The following is a 7,475-nucleotide window of genomic DNA, read 5'->3' on the forward strand; positions in this document are numbered from 1 at the left end:
GCAGAGATGTGGCATCGAAAAAATAGGTGGTCTATGGAATCCGACACCTCATTGTAGAAGGGACACAAGGCATTTCTATCCTACCATAAGATAATAATAAAGCTTGGGTAGGAAGTGTTTGGCAATAAACCAAGGTTTTGTTGGTACCTTGGAGTGATCGAGTTGTTCCATATGAACGTGTCTTGAGACCCGAGTCTTCCTCCTCCTAGTCAAATCCCAAGCCGAGGCCACTGTGGAACACGTGAGGTGTTTCCCTTCCAAAATGATGTCGGAGATGTGAGAAAGGGTGGGAAGGGGTTCTTGGTCAGGAGTCCAAGACCAACTTGGTCAAAGCTCCACGGCTTTGGTGAATAGGTCCGCCACCATCGCCCTAGAGAGGCCAGATGTATATGGCTGAATTCGGGAAAATACAAGTTCGAGAGGACCTTTGGGGTGCCGGTTATCAAACCGGAGGACACCGAGCACCATCCCCAATTCTCCAATAGAAGGAGCTTGAAACTCCAGTCATGAGTTGAGGATATTCTTCCAAGCCCACAAACAACATGTGTCGGCTTTTTTACACCTGTACAAAGTCGACACTTTTAAGAAGTCGAGTGAATCCATTTACACCATAAAGATTCCTTACTCGGTAAAAACAGGATCCATATATGTTTAACATGGCAGCCTTATTATACTCTTGAAGCCTACACAGATGCCAAGGCCCCCTCTTCTTTGGGCACACACGTCCTCCCAAAGACCTTTGCACCCTTCCCCAACTCTGGGCCTTTTCATAAGAATTGTCTAAGAATTTTTTTGATTTGATCCAAGACTGCTGTAGGTAAAATAAATACACTTAGCCCAAGTATGCTTGGATGTCATGAAGAATCGACTCGATCAATTGTAGCCGCCGGCGAAAGTTTTGATTCTCACATAGAACAAAATTTAAAAAGTGAGTTGAAAGTTAGAATATGATTGAAAACAAAAATTTGAAAGAAGATGATGGGGTCCACGTCCATCACGTTTTGATGGAATGGGTGTTTTCTATATAAATAATTGTGAGTGGAGTTTCGTTGGTGTGGTATTTCGAGGTTTGAGGCATTTGTCTATTATATTTAGGAGCAATTTTATTACTTGCGGGATGAACTTGAGAGCAATCTTGTCTTACCCTTATCTCTTCTCCATTATGCAATACTCCACTATCCAAAAAGCAAAGCTAAAACAATTTCCAATCTCAATGATTCTCCAAAAATAAAGAAAAGTTCAATGGATATTCATGTAGCTTTGTAGTGTTGCACAATAGATAAATTATAATTCAATTAAGTTAGTGCATCTAATTTGTTATTCATTTCATCTTTCACTAACCAAAGTTAGATCTAAATATCTCTTATGCTTCGTTTGTTTCACGCAAAATAAATTATTTGAAAAATCTTTCTAAAAATGATAGCTTATATTGCTTATAAAAATGAATTAACAAAAATATTTTCATCATTCATGAAAATGTTTAGGCATTAATTATTTTCAATAATGAAAATAATTTTCATTAACTAATTATTTCAAGTAATCATTTTTAGAAGATATTTTCAAATCATTCATTTTCCACGAAACAAACGAACTCTTAACCTACAGTCATTTTTTTTTTCCACTTTCTTAAAAAAAATTCATTTTCTCAGAATTAATTTAAATCTTTAAATAAATTTTCTGTGCATCCATTACTCTTTTTTTTTTTTGGCCCAATTTTTTACCGCATAGGCACATGTGCATATATTAGTGACCTATTATGAAATTAATCATCCTATAGGAGGCGATCATTATTGAAAATGTTTTCTTTTTGCACAATATCCTGATGTCACCAAACTAAGATTCGAATATGCAAACGAGATGTTTAAGTATAAAGCTTGTTTCCTAGCACTAAGGGTGGACACGGGTATTAAGATTGAGGACCCTTTTAGTATTCGGGGATTTGGACTCAATAATACACCAGGTGAAAGGGGATTAATAGATCCCATAAATAAATTCATTCCAGCTTTGGTGTATATCTCCTAGATGCGCCCAAAAAATTTAGTTTAATTAAATAACGTTTGATGACCTATCCTTGGGATTGGAAAAATCATTACCAACAGGAATATAAAACAGGCCAAGTGGGATAAGAATAATAAAAGAAAAAGAATATAGCAGTTATCCCAAGTCTTCAGTCAAGCATCTGCTGTTTCTGAGAAACTGCAATGAAGCTTGTAGTGCTAGTATTAGGTAACCAGAATGGGTTTAGATCTTAGTATTCTTTTTGTCACCCATGCGTCTTCTTATTTGAAAATTGGCCGTGCAATTCTTTAGTCTAAGAAATTTTAAATGTCCCTCGCATAGACAGTGCAAATAGATAAATATATACGAAATAGTGAATTTTGTAATTTCTATACGTACTCTGTAATGCAAAGTTACATGGGGTGTTTATATTTTTTAAACGATGACTATAACTAATCAGAAATATACACAATCAAAAAAGACATATGCACAATCCCCAGAGAAATTCAATCTATGTGCAAAGTCTCTGACTGTGATATTATGCCAGAATCTTAGTGTGTAACTGTTTTGCTTCAGAAGAAATTAAATTATTAGGGGACTGATGGACAATTTTATATATATATCTTAACTTAAATTATAGTGTCCTTTTGTATGTGTGTCATTTTCAAGAAATCTTCGAGAAATGAGCACGTTGATTCGACCTTTCTTTTATATTGAGAAGCGATTTGCAAGTTTGTACACGAAACCTTGATGACATAAACATTTGATGGAAGATGATGACTATGATGATAATAATAATAATTGTAACAATAATAGATTATTTGCCTAGGGCAGCATGCGCAACCATTGTATTGTTTCCACGAAATTACATATTATTTTATAACTAAATTCGATTACGCACGGGTGCATCTACCGTTTACTTGTTCAGCCGAACAAAATTTACCTAACACTCATTTATTATTCTCTTGATTATGTTGATTGTGCTTATCAACATAGTCTTGTTCTCACAAATTATGCAAGTGCAAATGGAAAAATATCTGGAAAATTGGCTAATTCTAAACCTATTGAATGGAGGCTAATTCGACCATAAACTTTTCAGTTATGTCAATTAATTTTTAAATATTTGCATGAAATTTCAATGAGGTCTTTTCGAATAATTTTTGCCCAAAAATCTCAAATATGGTGATGGGCCATGGAGAATGACCGATAATGATTAGACCTCCTTGTTAGCTACTTTTAGGGAAAATTTGGTAAAAAGGATCATATTGAAATTTAATGCAAAGATTTAGAAGTAAATTGTTAAAATTAAAATTTACAGCTAAATTGATGTCCGTGCAATAATTGTAGGACTTTGTAACTCTTTCATTCATTGCGATCAGATGATTATGGAGACAAGAGCTCACGAGATGAACTCGAAAAAGTTTTCTTCTCGTGTAATTTGAATCCTTGTCCGTATAAGGCTTGAACTCACATGTTCGGTGTCTTTCAATTATTGTCCAATACCATCATGACATTGAATTTAACTCCCATGTAGGATCACATGTCATTCCCCCGGGGGGCGGGGTGCCATTTCTCAAAGTTTTCTGCACGCCTCTCGTTTTTTTCAAACTTCATGGAATCAACCAATCATCTCACTACCAAATTATGACGAACTCGTTTTCGGAACAATGTGACAATAACTATCATCATGCTTTCTTGGACACCAAGGCATATGGCATAACTCCTTTCTTGCGAATCATGAGTAGATTTTCCTCCACTCGTGAATTTTTTATTCCATTTCACATAAATGACCATCCCCCTCTCTCTCCACTAATATAATTTAGTTTAACTGTGTCCGATGATACATACTTCTAAAATCGAAACTATTTTTTTATTAAATATACTTAACAAGTGCCTCAAAAGCATTCATTCTTAGAGTCTAACTAAGCTTAGCTCACTTAATGATCATGTCTACCATCAATTTTGAGACGTGGTTAGAAGAAGTTTCATCCAACTAAAGATGGAAGATAACATAATCACCCTTACCAAAGAATAAAAAAAAGGGGATCTGCAGACCACCATTTAAACAATCAAATGATAATTTGTTGAAGGTTTAAGCGGATTGGTTCTTTTCAAATATATGTAAACAATACTTCAAATATCAAAACTTTCCTTGACAATATTTCAAGACTATATGATATTTGATATAACTTCTTCATATCGACTTCAACCATGAAAAGTTATGTTGCAAATTTTATAAGATGTTTGACAAACAACTTTTTTTTTTGGTTAGAATGAAAATCTGAAAGATAAATATGCAAACCCCACAAAGTAAGAAAATCTGAAAGATAAATTAACTTGGTATATTCTATAGAGATTTGCTTATTCCTCAAAGATGGGTCTGTCATAGCAACAAAACACAACCGACGGCCGATAATTCCAGATCTATGTCTAGATCAGAATAGAATAGCACCCAAATCTAAATCTATAGCTTGAGGTCAGGAGAAAAGATTTGCAAAAGAGATATTAGTTGATCACAAAATCACTTTCATATAAGCCGGCTGCAAAGCAACAGTAGAGTGAAGAATTGGGGAGCGCACGACTATAAGGAGCAAGCACTAGAGTCGAAGCAAGCAAGTGGATTCGAAAGAGCAGATTCTTCCGAGATACTCGCTTCAAACTGATGAGATCACGTGACAAAACTCCCACTTCCGTGGAAGATGTCCACGGCGACTCCGCGAAATCAACGAAGAAAACTCTAGCGTGAAGATGAGGCGATAGAGAGATAAGGAGAAAGAGAGGGAGAGGGAGAGGGAGAGGGAGAGGGGGAGGGAGCCCTTAGGGATGTCCCTGAAGGATATTTGAGCGACGGCTTGATGGGAAGAGAGAAAACCCTAGCGTCGTTTGACAAACACTTCATAGGCTCATAGCTGCACCTATTACAAAATTACAATAGCCGATAGCAGATTTCGAGAAATTGCCTCGTCCAATTTTGAGACGTTGTAACTCTAAAATAGGCTTATCAAACATAAAAGTTACAACACTTCACAACACAGTAATATCACAACATAATTATAGTTCAACTACAATTATACCAAACGATTTGGTCATGCGATGAACGCAAAAATTATGGGAAAGTCGACCCGTCCAAGTCGAACACCCAAAGGCCAAGTACCAAAAGAGGGAAAGTTCTCGACGATGTGACGTCTCTTTTAGTCTCCGTCCTGTCGCCATCGCTGAAGCTCGGCCGGTCATTCACCCGGTCGGATCGAGGAAGGTGTGATTTCTGGTGAACCGAAAAATAGGGACCATCATCGTCTTGCTTGTCTTCTTTCTCCTCGTCAAGAGTCCTGTCCCAATTATGTTTTGACACACTACTGTTGCACGACGCTTATGTTTTGCTACCAGCATCAGCCGACATCCACCAGTCAAGCTAAAGATTTTTCGAAACTTGCAGTTCGTTCATTCATTCATTCATGTGTTTTCGGTTATAGAGTGAAAATCTGTGGGAGCATCTAGTACAATATATCCAGAAGCATCTTTGCTTATGTCGTGGTGAAATAGGGCGGGAGCTGATGGATGTTGTAATTCGAATCTAACACGAAAGAACGAAATTGTTGGAAAAAATCAACGAAGAACATTAGAGAATATGAGAGATTTACATTATTTGTTGCGAATATTGATACCTAATTCATAAGGAGAGCAAGCCACAAAAAATCAACTAATTTATCGCTTAATTATACAGTTATGATTAAATGGTATGTGAGTCAACTTTTGTGCGGTTAAAACAATCAAACGTAAAACTTACCCTTGAATTATAAGTATGCCATGAACCCAGATTGAGACCAACTTTACTGAGATATCTTACACATGAAATAGAGTCCAATTTGGAATTGGAAACACCTCAAAATCCAAGTGCCCAGAAATCCTGTACTTTCATATTTGGACCTTCACATGCTTTAATTAGGATTAGATCTCATAGATGTGGCTACAATTTCGAGACATACATTAATAAATATGTACTTATAAAACCTAAGGCTTAGTAAGATTTTAAATAAAGGCATGAAGTGGAACATTTTTCTCAAAAATGACCTAAAGTGAGTCTCGAATAAGAATCTCAACTTAGAAACTAGCTTGAAATCTTTTGCAAATCTTAGGAGCTGTTTTTCATATAAAGACTTTTTTTTTCTTTTTTTTTTTTCTCGTTGTTCATTTCTCTTTCTTTTTCTTCATCATCCTTATGCCTCCATCTTCGTTGCTCTGCAGATCGCCTTCTCCAGAGCCATCTCCATGTCCCCGCCGACCTTGCCATCAATGCCTTCAACCTTATTTGCCACCGCCTTAACAGAATTCCAATACCTTCGTCGAAAGATGGTAGGCAATCCGAGCATCGATCGAGCATGGATGGGCCAAGATCAACGCTCGCTCGATATGACGCCCACATCTCATGGTCGTGGGTCGAGCATGACGCAGGTGTAAGCTGTTAGCTCGTTGTCCTCATCATCGTTGATGTTCGAACTTAGATTCGTCCTCACGCAAGCTATGATCGGTCTTAGCAAGGAGAAGTCGAATTGAAGTTCCTAAGCCAAATTTATTAGAGGACTTTCGGAATCTCTGTGATACTCATGTGTATCGATTCATTAAGTGAAATGCTGTGCTTTAAGGGATTTTTGAGCGTTTTACATTTTCTTTTTTGTCTTGTTATTCTCTCTCGAATTTGGGTAAATAATATGTCAAAGTTAGAGAGAGCAAATTTGTTTGTACATGCGTAGAACCAGAGTCATCCATTTTTTAGATTGAATGCTATGCTCTTTTTTTTTTTATTCGAATCAGTATCGGTGGTGAATATCTTCAATCATAAGTCGAAATGATTCAAGAACCTTTGTAGTGACTAGCATGCACTACACAATTGGACTCTCTTGAGAAGTCACATATTTCGCCCTCAATGCAAACTTTGTCTATGAACATTTTGTATATTCCAACCTAACCCAACAGAACATTCCCAAGAAACCTAGACTCAGAACATTTCTTAGAAATAGTGAGTGAAAGTTATCACGTACATAGCCAATTTCATTGTGGGGAGCACATGAACTACTTTAATCACCAAAATACATTCTTACGAGCAAAAGAATAAAAACAAAACCCATTTATCGATGTCTTGATTCTCAAGTTAATCATCATGCCGATTTTTGTGCGCCTAAAGCGGCTGTTCTACCGGTAGTTCTAGGTGTCCCAAGATTCCATTGTCGGAGAAGGTGACTAGTGGCAAATAACTCTAATACAAACTTCCTGTCAAATAGATGAGTCCCTATGCGAGGATGTGAAATTGCATAATCAGAAAGCACGCACTTTGAAGTTTGCTAGTGGGGAGGTTGCAAAACTAAAGTACGCAATTTGCAGTTTTGCAATACTACAAAACTTCTCGGATATCTTTCCATTTTCTTCTTTTCCTAAATTGTTCAAATTTTGCTGCAGTGAGGAATCTGATGCAATTGTGA

The sequence above is a fragment of the Eucalyptus grandis genome, chromosome 3, assembly GCF_016545825.1.
Source record: "Eucalyptus grandis isolate ANBG69807.140 chromosome 3, ASM1654582v1, whole genome shotgun sequence".
NCBI classification, from domain to species: Eukaryota; Viridiplantae; Streptophyta; class Magnoliopsida; order Myrtales; family Myrtaceae; genus Eucalyptus; species Eucalyptus grandis.